The following is a 14,177-nucleotide window of genomic DNA, read 5'->3' on the forward strand; positions in this document are numbered from 1 at the left end:
TCCTGAACCCGCACTGCATCACACTCCTGACTGCCTCCTCATAAACACACTCTAATTCCCTGTCTGAACACTTCCACAAAATAGCCCTCGACAGGACGACCACCATTAACACCAATCTCGCCCTCCTGTCCACTCGCTCTGCATCTGCTATACCTGACTCAACCGCCCTCACCCCCTGAGAACCTTCTTTCTGCTCCTTCAACCTCATCTTGAGCGAGTTTTTGTAACAATCAGCCAGCTGACCCACCGGCTCACCGCTTGATCCTTGTCGCACTTCGCTCCTCAAAGATATTTTCACCTCCACCTGTGCAGGAGAACAGGCGAGATCCATCCTCAACGACTCCCCCACCTCTGGCAACTTCCCAGGCGCCTTATAAACTGCACATGTGAAACCTCTGCTTAAACACGCATCCCTCGGCCCTCTTCTACCAATCAACTACAGGTCATTCTCCAACACCAGATTCCGGGCAAAACACATTGATTGCACTGCCTACTCATAGCTCAATGCCTTTGTGGATTCTAACAACCTTCTTGACCATGTGCAATCAGGCTTCCGTCCACGCCACGGAACAGACACCACGCTGATCTCTATTTGGTATGAACTCAAAGTGACAGCAGACTCAGAAGGATGCACAGCTCTTATCCTTCTCGACCTCTCTGCAGCATTTGATAACATCAACCACATAATCCTCCTCGAGAGACTGCACTCCTTAGGAATATGTGAGTAAGCCCTCTCCTGGATTGCCTCATTCCTTTCTAACAGACAGCAAATCACCCTCTTCCATTTCCTCTCCACTACACGCCCAGTAAACACTGGAGTAGCCCCAAGGCGCCTGCCTCTTTCCCCTCCTCTTCAACCTCTTCCTGACCCACTACCCAAGAACATTCGCTCACACACAACCTCACTTGCTACAACTATGCGGATGACACACAAATCATCATGAGTATTCCCAAATCGACCTCAGATTCTAGCAGCTTGTCTCTCAGACATCAACCACTGGATGACAACTAATTCCAAACCCAGGTAAAACGGAGATCATGTTATGAGAACAATCTGCCCTTTTCCCACTTTCGACTCCCTGACCACCCTCACTCGGACTCCTCCCCTCGACCACCAGCACTGTAAAAAACCTTGGCTGCACAATGGCCTCGGACCTAACTCTATCTCACCACATCAACAAAACATCCAAAGCCTGCCATTTCCACCTCAGGTGCTGAAGCATATCTTTCCCTACCTCACCTACCTAAACAGATTGGGTGCAATTATGTCCATTGTCCTGTCCAGATTTGACTATATGAACTCCCTGTACCTGGGTACACTTGCCTATTAGTTAAACAAACTACAAAGAGTACAGGACTCGGCCGCAACACTACTTCTCGCATTGGGACAAAGGGACTACATATCACCGGCCCTTCGCACCCTACACTGGCTCCCAATTGTACGCAGGGCTACCTTCAAATTCCTTTGTAATACTCACTGAGCAGTGCACAAAGCAGGCCCCAAATTCCTACAAGATAAGATCACACCCTACCTCCCGACCCTCACCCTTATGTCAAGCACTGCCCTCCTCCTAGTGGTCCTCACCTCTAAATCGACCAGGATCGGAGGGTCAGCCTACTCAAGCCTTGTGCCAACCAACTGCCTCCCACATTAGACATAGCAAGGACTACATGGTGTTCCGGAAGGCAATCAAAACCTGGCTTTTGGACTAACTGCCCGACTTATCACCTACACCGACTTCTGGCTTGCTACCCGCTGAATACGGCCCCTACCATAGTCTGTCAAGTCTTGACGATCTCCAACCCCACCACCTTGGACCTTTGTCCAGACATGAATTCCAATCGTAGGGGCACCCTGACAGAACTCTGCACCTGGCAGAATGTATTCACCTCATCCGCAGGAACTCGGCACACGCTAAGGCCTAGAGCCCGCTATCCCCATTAATCGTGGACAATTGTGCCAGACTCATAGCCCAAGCACCAACACCCTGGAGCTTGAGCAAGGCCATGCAATTATGCACCACGCAAACACCCCTAAAATGCACCTGCCTGCTAATACTACACCACTGGAATCCCAGAGCTAAACTAGATATCGGGGGCTGTCCAACAGTTAAGCTGCTAATCACCTCTCACTCCTCCTGAAATACGCTGTTTTGGTTATTTTGGGCAATTTTAACCTTCCTAGAAATGAAACCTGCGGTTTAATGGCCAAACAATTTGTTTTCTATGGCTGATCTAGGTCTCTCCCAGTTGATAGACTATCCCACGCATCGGCTTGGGAACACCCTTGATTTTATTTTTGCTTCACACGCTGCTGTCAGTTGGCCCAGCACTGCCTATTATTTGATCCGATCATGTAGTGGTTCCCTTTTATCTGCCAATAATGTCTCGCCCTGCGCTTGACCCTCAACAGTTTGCGTTTAAGCGAGGCTGGCATAACATTTCTCCTTCTAATCGTACGTCTGTAATTCTTAAAGATCTTACTAAGGTTACTAGTTGTACTTTGGCAATGATCTTGCAGGCTCTTACTGCTGCTGCTGATAACCTGGCTCTGTGCAAACGTTGCCATACAAGGACTTATCGATCTGAGCCGTGGTTCACCCTGGAGATAAAAGTTCTTAAACTTCACCGGAGACAGGCCGAAAGGAAATGGAGATATGCATATCTATCTGAGCATCGTCTCCTCAATTCTCTTGCCACCCTTAAATATGAAAAAGCTATTAGGGTGGCTAAACAATTATATTTCAGTAGTAGAATTGAACAGGCTATTAACCAAACCAGGGCTCTTTTTGCGGCTGTTCAGGCTCTTGCAGTGCAGGCAAAGTCCCAGCCGGGTATTCCTGCTTCTCAGAAGATAGTCGGCATTCGTGAAGGCATTGTTGTATCCTGCCCCCCTGATTCACATAGCCCTCTCTGTCTTGGGTTCTATTACTACCGCCAAACCAGTCTCGCAGTGGTCTTCATTTCCAGAGTTCACAGAGGATGGAGTGCTGGCCATGCTTAATCGTCTTAAGTCTGCATCTCCCCAGGACTCTGTCCCACTATCTGTACTTAAAAATATCTTTCGGGATATTGTGACCCAATTTACTGAGGCCGTTAATGATTCCTTTACTTCGGGGATCATTCCAGACAATTTAAAACATGCTTCTGTCATTCCACTTCTGAAGAACCCTGGTCTGTATCTGGCAGTGTTGTCTAATTTTCATCCTATTTCTCTACTTTCCTGTTTGAAGAAACTCTTGGAAGAATCTCTGGTGTCTCCCCTTCTTAGCTCTTTCCTGCAATCATCTAATTTCTTTGACCCATTTCAATCTCGGTTTAGCCCTGGCAGGTGCACGGAGTCGGTCTTGGTTTCCGTTGTGGATGACCTGACTCGCCTGGTTGACCAGGGTGGAGTGGGTGCCTTGATTCTGCTGGATTTATCAGCAGTGTTTGATACCAGTGACCACCCTCCCCTGATCTCCTGGCTTTCCATCTGACAGCTTGAATAGACTGGAGGCAGACAGAGGCCAGGGGGACCATCCGTACAGAAGCATTGGAGCCATTCTTTCCAGTGGAGAGGGAGGATGGCAGTCCCTCATTTTCTCATGCCTTATTATTGAGGCCAATAAGTGGGATTTTTGCTATTCGCTTTTGAGAACTACTACTACTGGAGCTGCATGCTACCCATGGCAATCATCTCACTGCCTAATCACAATTGATTGTCAACACCATGGCCATTTCCATTGACACTAAATCCTTTTAAAGCATTTTCCCCTATTTTTGCTGCTTTTTGCTAAAACGGACAATGGTGATTCTGATATTTTGAGATTTTGTTCTTGGATTGTGCAGATCCCAGGGTTCCATCCTCCAGCTCTCATCTCTCTACCTTCTAGAGACAGTAGTATGCAAAGCTGTTTTACTCATCTTTAATATCAAATTGGTAAAGAGGAGAGGTATTGAGAGGGCAGGTGTTTCTATGCCTAGTGAGATCTGATGAGGTAGACAGTTATATTTGAAGCAGCTATTATGCTTCGGAGTTGGTTGATTTGTCTTGAGTAGAGAAATAGAGGCAGTGACAATGACAGCTGCAAATTCATTAAGAACCTTTTGCATATTAAGTGTTGTGTAGTGACAATAATGGTAGCAATGTTCCTTTATTACTTATTTATCATACTTGACAGATTTACACTATACATGACAGGTTAATAGCATTCACTGAGTTTTCATTTCTGAAAATCTTGTCCGAAGCGTTTGAACATGAGCATTGTGTGGGGCATCTATTTGAAGTACCGCATATTGATATGGTATATATGGTGCATGTCTTTAATACACAAAAAAGGGTTACTGGAAGGTTTGAGCAGTGGACCATCAATACAATATATGTGACATTAGCAAGCCACTCCTGTGTGTGGAGGACTGAGACTAGATGCCCACTGCGGGGGGTTAATTGCCTTTTCTCTTTACTGATGTACACTGACGGGTATAACTTTTCTCTAGCTCTTTTTCTACCACAGCCACTACTGGTGGCCTGGGTGTCTTGGACACTCCCCTGGGGGGTGGAGGTAAGGCTCTGTGAGGTAGAGGTGACGAGAATCACATCAATACTAAAGAAAGAGTTCACCACCCCGGCAGTCTGCTCTATAGAGTCACTTTACACTTCAGAACAATGTAACATAGAGACCTCCATGTACACTAATCAAATTCCGAAGATTAAGAATGCCATCAAAGGGAAATTGGTTAACATACTGACTGTAGGCACAGGTATCCAACTGAATGTTCTGCATATTTCTCTTTGTGAGCATGTGCTATCTGAATTCTTGCCTGCTACAACTGCAACTCGAGAAGTTATAAAACAGATTCTCTGAATAGTGTCCATTTCGCCTCAGGACATTTGCTCTGGTAGGATATGTGACCATGCCTGTACTTTGGCCTCGGGGATCACCCACATGTTCAATACCTCTTTTCCATCAGGAGCAGTGCCTGTGAAGGTTGAAAAGGCTTTTCTGACGCCTCTTTTGAAGAAGCCCAAAATAGATCCCTATGATCCAAGTATTGTGCTCTCCCCCTGTTCCCATTTGGTGGTAAGCTGATCAAAAGAGTAGTAAAGCAGCGATGCAGACGTTTATTAAATCTACTGATTTCTTGGATGACAGTTAAGGGTGAGTTTCATTTGGTTAGAGCAGATCTGGTTATGTTTTCAGTGTTCTATGATCTTAGTAGGGTGGTCGAAGACGGTGGACTAGTAGCACTATTATGCATTGTGTGTCAGACCTATATTACTGACCATGTGGACTACCTCCTCCGTGTTCTACTATTTCCCCTCTTCTTTATATATATATATATATGTTCCTGTTGATTCAAGCACAGTGGCACCAGAAGATAGTATACAATGCTGTATTTTGGGAAAGGTTGCAGGGACCATAGTTCACCAGATCAAAGGGTAGTGCTGCATTAGGTCCCTGTCTGCCAGCATATTATCTTTAAGGTTTTGCACATTACTCATAAAGCATGTTATGGGCTGAGTACTCCATTTGTTATAATAAAAAACGGAAACATTGTGTACACAATTGTGACATTCAAACTTTGCACTGGCTCTCCAGATTATAAATAACCTATCATATTATATCATATGTATCAGATTGTAGGAAATCCTCGAAAGGTGCTCCAGTGTTGCATTGAATGTCTTCTCGTCATCTATTCATTCTTGGAGGGCTCTTTCTGGCGTATCGGTTCTTTCGTCAAGCTTTGCAAGATCTACTTTTATATATTGTATTGCTTGTTTCACCTCCGTTTTTATCAGGGACAATTGCATCTTGAAAGATTGACAGCTTGTCTTGAAAGTTACTAAAGCATTGCATTCGATTTTCTCTGGTCATAGCCTTGTCCAGGAATTGAGCAAGCACCTGTCCCTTATTCTCAGTACCCTTTGGGGATGTATGCCTGAGGGGTTTGGGTTCACTTGAACAGCACTGTTTTAGAGTGCCTACTGGTACTGTGCCCGAAGGTTAACGCTTGCCCGATGTGCTTGTGCTCCTCCCCCTTGTCATTGAATCACCCCTTTCCGATGCCTGCGGGAAGCGGAGAGAAATATCTTTGCAATTATTAGAGGTACCTATGCGTGTGGGTGCAGCCATGGGTGTAATTTTAGGGGGAGGGGAGACAAGGATGTTTGTCTCCCCCGCCCCCCAACTTTCATGGCACACCATTTTGTCTCCATTCATTTGGCTGGAGCGCCATTTGTTCAGAGGCCATGCCCCCCCCCCACTGAACTTGGTCTGATGCCCCAATGATGCTGGCATTGCAATCATATCTGGCCCAATGGCCCCTATAATGTCGTCTTTGGCACCATTTGCCCATCCATGCTGTGTCACAGGTTTACCCCTCCACTAATCTCCTTCCTCCTGGGTCCACCTGTATCCACTTTCCTGGTGGCACCTTACAAATATGGCTTTTATCGTCAACTGTGCCTGAGTCTCTGGGGGCCAGGTGCCAACCGTGATCCATCCAGTTTGGGCATTACTGTCGCTATGCCCCCCCACGATTCACAGGATCCATTAAGATGTTGTTTAGGCCCCTTGCACCTCCACATTCCTCGCTCCGACTCCCACGGTTAGTTTTCCCACATAGGCCGCACACAGGCAGCTCAGGAGCGCTGGCGTTCCAGGCTTCTTTGACGCTTAAGAGCCCTTGGGGATTGCAACCGTATTACCACTTGGATGGGGTATCTTCGCTGCAGACATTTCCAGGGTGAGTTGGGGTGGGAGCGGATACCGCCTCCTCCCCTGCCGCGCTTCCAGGCCCAGTTTCTCTCCCATGGCAGAGAGCCTGTTTATGCGGTATGCCCCGCTCCTTACTGTTCTGCAAGAGTGCTGTTGTGTATCACGCTGCTTACCCACTACGGCTGCCCAGGTACAACAGCATTCTATCAGCTCCTCCTCCAGAACACTCTCGCTGACAGTTCTCTTCCTTGGTATTGCATCTTCTCTGTGATCGCCTAGCTTCGGACCCAAGCTTTGGAAATCACTCTGTGGGTGGTTGCCACGTCTTCATGCCTTCTGGGTTCTTCGAATAAGCGCTTTTCAGCACCTGCAAATGTAGTTTCAAATCGATTGTGTCTGCCCACGTATTCCTCATCTTATGATAAATATCTTTCCAGCTTCAGCTGCTTTGGACATTTTTTTTCGACAGGGAGAGCATTGTGCCGTTGAGTCGATATCCCCCGAGAGCCTCTGTTCGACTGTCGACATCATTAGTATAAGTGGCGCACGTAGCGCCCTTTGTCCTCCGTTCCGTTTTTCCGAGCAATCAGTTCAAAGAATTACAGCACGCTTCGGTGCTTTACTGAACTTCATCTCTAATTTTCTGTATGAAAATGTCTTTGTCGGCTCCAACACCTAAGACAGGCTTCAAGAAATGTCAACACTGTGGTTCGAAGATATCGATCCCCAACCCCCACCGCATATGCCTGTGGTGTCTCTGAACCGATCACCGTACCTCTGAGCGTAACTTCTGTCAGGCGATGACCGAAAAGGATATGTGGGAGTGTAAAGGTAAGTTGGCGGAGGGTAGGTTACCTTTAAGGCTCCTTTGAAGACTACCAAAAAAAGAATATCCGAAGAGTCGAGAGATTCTTCTCAACGGAAAAGGTCTAAAAGATCTCGATCGAGAAATCGATCACACGATTCTTCTTCTTCCAAGAAGGCCACGAAACGGCATCACAGGTCACCTTCGACCTCGGCAATCAAATGTCGAACCAAGTTGGACTCCCCTGCAAAATGGCATGCAATTCGAAAAGAAATGTTAAAAATCTTCGAGAATGCGAACCAACCCCCTCGCAGGAGAAGCAGAAAATCCATGCCCCTGTCGATCTGTATCAAGACGGCAAAGGGAAGTTAAAGACTAAACCTTATAAATCTTCGAGTCAGAGGCATAAGCAAGAAATTAAGTGCTTTGAAAAGCCAGGAATCCGGTCCTTTGACGGTTCCATCAAAGAAACATAGAAAGTCGGCAACTCCAATGGCCTCGCAAACGCCATCGGCATCTGAGCCGTCGACACCAGTGTCGAAGTCGACTCCCAACAAAATCAACACCACGGCGACTGACACTCTGAGCAGGTAAAGCACAGTCCCCCACGAGTGGGAACTAACTCAGGAAGTCTTTCAAGAAATCTACACTCTTTGGGGAACCCCTCAAGAGGATCTGTTTGTGACCAGTGTCAACAGGAAGTGCAAACTGTACTGCTCCAGGGAATTTCCCCCAAAGGGATCTCTAGCGCACACATTCATAGTTGTTCAGAGCTGATTTTCTGAATTTCTGTTCCACGGCCTGGAGGTCTGCTAAGTTGTCGGTGCCCCACAGCTCTGCCCCATAAAGAGCTGCCTGCCTGCCTAGCCTGGCTTATATATTTGCAGGGTTGCACTGACCGGAACCGCCCTGTTCGCCTGGATGAATCTAGATATAGCGCACTGTTCCTGGCCAGCTTTAAACCCGCCCGCTTTACCTGTTCTGGCCATGCACAGATGGCAGTTAGACAAACCCCCAAGTAATCGAAGCTTGCAACCTATTCAATTAAAGCGCCCCTAAAAACCTCTTTCAGGCGGGTATGCTTCTTGGCACTAGGTTTGCAAAACACCATAGTTTGGGTTTTCTGCAGATTAACCTCAAGTCCGTTGGCCACACAGAATGCCTCAAAAATAGCTAATTGCTTCCCTAATCCTGTCAGGGTCAGGGAAAGCAGTACGTCATCAGCAAATAGTAAAATGGGGATTTTCTCCAGCACCAAAGATGGGGCATCAGTCTGTGCGTCTAAGTAAGTAACTCATTCACTCGGTTGATAAAAAGAGAGGACAAGATTGGGCAAAGTACACAACCCTGTCGCACACCGGCCTCAACTTCTATTCTAGATTATACCATCACACCCCCCCCCTCATTATATAAAAACTGCTCCGTTGTTATTGTACAGTGACTGTATTGGACCCAATATACCGGATGGCAGACCAAAATTAGACAGGGTGGCCCACAGGCCCTCCCTCGGTATACTCTCAAAGGCATTCTTCAGATCTATGAAGACTGCATAGATTTTCATAGGTTTGAGCACTGTGTACTTCTGCAATATCAATGAGAGCCGCAGGACCTGATCAACCATGCTGGCACCGCGTTGTAAGCCAGCCTGGAGATGAACAGCCCCCACCTCGTGGCACCAGGCCTCCAAGTGGCTCAGCACCGCCTTTGCAAAAAACTTTCCCCCCGTATCCAGGAGGGAAATTGGATGATAATTAGCCGCGCAGTCCGCAGTCCCTGTCACCCTTTTATAAAAAATAGGGACAAGGATTGCCTGGCTCCAAGACTGGGGATCCCTGTTAGCGAACAGCAGAGAAGTAATAAGCTTAAGCAAACGGGGAAGCCATATGAATAGGAACTAAATCAGTGCCACGGTTTTACCCCTGCTTCTGGGACATTAACGCCCTCTCAATGTCCTGTAATGATAGCATCAATGGAGCAGCAGGACCCATAGTGCGAAGCCCAAGCCGCCTCCGAGATGGAATCCTGTGCTGGGAAGACCACCTTACTATTTCCTGTGTTAAAATGATGGCAATAACCTTTGGCATCTCCAGATTTTGTTGTCCGGAGAAGGTTATCCCAAAGTTGCGCTGAGTATGTATCCTTTTTCCCCCTATGTAATTTGCGGTACTGTGCTCTTGCAACCACAATGGCCCTCGTGCGATTCCTCCCCTTCTTTATTGTATTCTTTACTTTAATGTGTTGTATAATTGTAACAACCTTTGAAGGCGCTGATTTCTAAATTTTTGTAAATTACAATAAAAAAATGTATATGTCAACTTTTTGCTCAATGTGTATGGTTTAGCGATAAGGTTGATGGTTAGCCTTTCCAATTATCTTTTAATGATTATTGTAACCTTTTCTTTAGATTTGATCTAGTGCAAGGTGGATGCTTCACAAGTGTGACAACACTGTTTACCAAACCCGGTGTATACTATTTAGGTTCACCTAAGTTAGGGGGCATGTTTGGTTGAGCAGGATAAACATTTCCCCTGACCCCTGTTTGTGTTTAATTGCCCTCGTGCCCTGGGCCCTAGGCCCCCTAGCGCTCCCGATTAGGACCCTAATAGATATATATATATATATATATATATATATATATATGTTCTTCATGTAGAGACTTTTGAAGTGCATGAGAGCAGCGTCAGCTTCTCCTGCTTCTGAAAAGCTTTTTCTGCTCTTAGAAATCATGAGCATGCAAAGGTATGGAGGATTTGTACTTTTTGGTTTGTTTTTATTTGTGTGTTTTATCTCCATTTGTCTTGAGGATATGGTTGGCGTTGGAGTCCAAGTGAGGTACGAGAGTGCCAGAGGCTGATGGAGTATACAGAAAGTGTATGTCATTCTCAAAAATGTCTTGAAAATTGCTTCCTCTGTTTGGTGAATTTGGGTAGACCGAGGTGCAGAATGATGTTTAAGAAGCTGAATTGAGGGTCCCCTATAGTACTTCTGCTGAGTTTTCCTGGAAGGATAAAGGAGTGGGTCTGTCTGTGTGTGTGTGTGTGTGTGTGTGTGTGTTGTGTAATTGATATCCGTATGCATTGGAAAATGAGAGGGTGAGGATTTGTACTTTGTCAGGTGCAGGTTCAAGTGAGTTTGATGGTGAGGTTATGCAATATTGTTTGTGCAGTTTAGGTGTTGAATGTGAGATCCCTTTATACTTTTTTCGGAAGTGTGTGGAAGAAGGTATCTGTACATGCTGTTTTTTGTCAGTAGAGCGATGAGTTTGGTTGGTTTCAAGCACAGGGAGGTGGTAGGCGTAAGTGGTTTCAACCCAGCACTACATCTAAGTCAATGCCTAGCGTGAGATGCCCAGCTGGAACCCTTAATTATATATTTTTATGTCTAAAGTTCTTTTATTTCTGAACGATGTACCCTTATATCACGCCCCTCTCTTTGAATCCCCCCGTTCTCACTGAACCAAGAAGAAGGTTGTTTTGCAAAGTTAAGATTTATTTTATGAATTGAACTATATATATCACACTTATGAATTATGAACAATATCTAGATATCACACGATTAATATTTATACATTGATCAGCGTTGGGTGATATTACAATAATCTTTACTCAATAGGAGTATGGATGAAAGGAGTAATGTAGCATAGCATAAAATGGAGTGTGGGTTCAATGAAATGCAATGATATGAGATTAATGCAGCACAGAAATAATACTTTTAGGTGTTCAATCAAATGCAATGCAATCACTCTTTCCCCCTGATACTACTCAATCCCCCCTAAAATGCAATATAGAGATGGAAGGAGAGAAAACAGGTTTCAGGAATAAGCACTCTACAAATGCAGTTTCAGTCTCAATTCACCCCAGCAAGCTTTAGAGAGAAACAGGAATGATTTTAAAACAGGTCAAATGCTTTGAATGTGGTTTTATAATGAATGGGAAAAATGCTAAACATTGATTTAATTCTCTAAAATGGATTCAGAACTAGTGGGAGCCGCTTTGTATAGTTTCCGGGAAACCCTAGCACTGATGATGGAATAACTAGCAGATAGGAAACTGAATTCAGAGGTTAAATGCAAAGAATAGCTGTTTTATAGGGATTTCAAATGGGATATGTGCTTTTGAAAATTACAAAAAAGGATTGGCTTTATACTAAGAGGCTATGCAAATGCGAGATACCAACGGTACAGCCACCAGGCCAGAGGTGCCTCTGTCTGATCTTTGCCCGCTGCAACACTTGCCTTTTGTTCAGCAAATATATATTAGCGCAAAGATGACAATTATCACAGGATTATATGGATGAAAGAAGGATTCAGGACAGACAAAATAGGGTTCAGCTTTGGATTGGGCCTTCTGCTTTCAGAGTTCTGGAGTCTTGATCTGGGTTCTGGAGTCTTGATCTGGGTTCTTCCTGCAGAGCGCTTCGCCAGTAAATCAGTTGATGGGTGAATGTGTGTGTGTGTGTTTCTAGGTCCTCAACAGTTCCTATGTATGTATTTCCCAAAGGGGTGGGTAGGCTGATTAACCAATAGGCTTCTTTGAGGGTTGTGCATAGTATAAAGTCTTCCCTCAACTCCTGATTTGAGAAGGAAACAGTGTGTCATAGTGATGCTGCAATTTACAATCCAGGGAAAAACCTCCCCTTTGTTCCTACACAGAAAATCTGTATTTCATATAAAACATAATTCCAATATCACCAACTTGCTAATAATACATATTTACATTACAGATTAAATAAGGCACATATCTGTCCAAGTCCCATCTTCCTAAGAGTTTTGGTTCACAAATGACAGTTTTTCGTGCTTTTGGTTGGTTACCCAGTGTCAGATCTGTACACTTTTCCAGATACATGCACATAACATCGGGGATACTCCTGCGAAGTTTCATATTTTTAGCATTATCACAACTGCTACAAAGTCAACATTTTTGTGGTTCAGTCTCTGAATATCGCACAGATTCCAGAGTGGTTTTAAAACGTGAGCAAAATGTTCATTTTAACAACACTATATTTACAGATTTTTACCAATTTTGTTCAGTTTTCTATGAGTCTTCTGTGCTCCCCGAATAAACGAAACGGTTTGTCTCCACCCCCAAGATTTTGGCTGGGCCAGAGCAGTCCCAGGCTTCTTCCTGCCAGCAGTTGTTTTCTGTCACACCCGAATTTGCATTTCCTTTCATTCAAGGAAGTCTTTTGTTTCTTGTCAGAGCAACAGGCCAAAGTCCCCTCCCATTTCCTTTTGCACCTCCCTGCCTGTTCTTCAGCAGAGGGCAGGGGGGAAGATTCCTTTGTTTGGGGAGAAACTGTGGAACATCTTTGAAGCTCAGTGTGGCTAGCTTTAACTTACTTTTAAAACAATGTTTAAAATAGTCTTTCTCTAAAATACAATTTACATTTTTACAAATATAGCCACAAATCTCTTACTTCAGCCTTTTTAAAACATAGAGATTGAATTGTCACCCTATTTCTTTTGATGGGAAGTCTCTTATTTTCCACACTTTGATTTTAAGGTACAAGTTTAAATGATGGTATAAGTAAATGCCAGCTTCTGACACAGGCGAGCGGCGGTACTGTGGCCATTTTTAAGATATTTTTCCAAGCAAGCATCTTTGAATGTGGATTTTCTTCTGACAAAACATGTTTCTGCTGACATTGTGCTTAGGTGAATTCCTTAAATAAAGTGATTGTTAGGCATAATCCTGTGCAGTTCCCTTGGGGAACACTGCAAAAACAAGAGTAAGCAGTAAACCCAATTGGTAGCAGTCTGCACCACCCAGATTTACCTGGTAGCTGTGGCTGAGCAGTCCGACTTCTCTGAAGAAGAGTAGGGCAGTATATAGAGTATACAAAATAGGGCTAAAAACACAGTAGAGCAAACAAACACTGACCAGAGCTTTGTATAATAAGTATATAATTATTTATTTAAAACAGACTTTAGGCAATATACTACCACTCCAAATCAAAAGCAAGTTAAAAACAAAGTCAGGTAAAGTATACACACCTCCCTTAATAACTATTAGACAAGTCAAAATTAGAACACCACGATTTGTTAAACAGATGTGAGTGCATAACCTGATGACACTCCAATAGTTCAAAGGGAGAGAAAAAAAAGGCAGAGCATTGACATAAAACAGGTCCCAACACTTTTAGGAGTTCTCAGCAAGGGAATAAAGGCAGTATAGACTGTAGAGCCAAAGTTCATAGGCCAGGCCCACTTAACAGGGAGCAAAGCAAAATGTGCCCAGGATCACACGGTTTAAAAATGCACTAAAAGTCTTTGCAGAATGTTCAAAAGAGGTTGGGGTGATTCAAGAAGGTAAAGTTAGGTGGTCTGGGGCCAACCCAGTTGGCAAGCCAAGGATTTAAGGGTCACCTTGGGCAAACCGAAGAAAGGGAGGCCAGGCAGGACACAGTACCTTAAACAGAGAGGAAGCTCCAGCGGTGGCAGTTGTTCGTGGCAGTGGTTGCAGTTCGTTGTTTCCACCAGGGGAAGAGAGGATCTCATCGAGGAGGAAATGTGGAATCATTGCACTGCACAGGGATGGAACCAGTCGCGGAGTTTGTCAATAAAAGGAGCGGTCCTTTTATTCGCGGTCAAAGTGTTGAAGCTTGGCTATCCGGCTGCCGGGGGTGCTTGGCACGGGCGATTTGACCAAGAGGCGTCTTTGGAAGGCGAAAAG

At 44.9% G+C, this 14,177-nt stretch overlaps 1 protein-coding gene across 2 annotated transcripts in view; it reads left to right on the plus strand.

The window, feature by feature from the left end:
* The window catches only part of KIAA1328 (KIAA1328 ortholog), a 1,369,495-nt gene that overhangs the window by 662,069 nt on the left and 693,249 nt on the right, over nt 1-14,177 (plus strand). The window lies entirely within an intron of this gene.

Source organism: Ambystoma mexicanum, chromosome 6p (genome assembly GCF_040938575.1).
Source record: "Ambystoma mexicanum isolate Mex_15411 chromosome 6p, UKY_AmexF1_1, whole genome shotgun sequence".
In the NCBI taxonomy this organism is placed as follows: Eukaryota; Metazoa; Chordata; class Amphibia; order Caudata; family Ambystomatidae; genus Ambystoma; species Ambystoma mexicanum.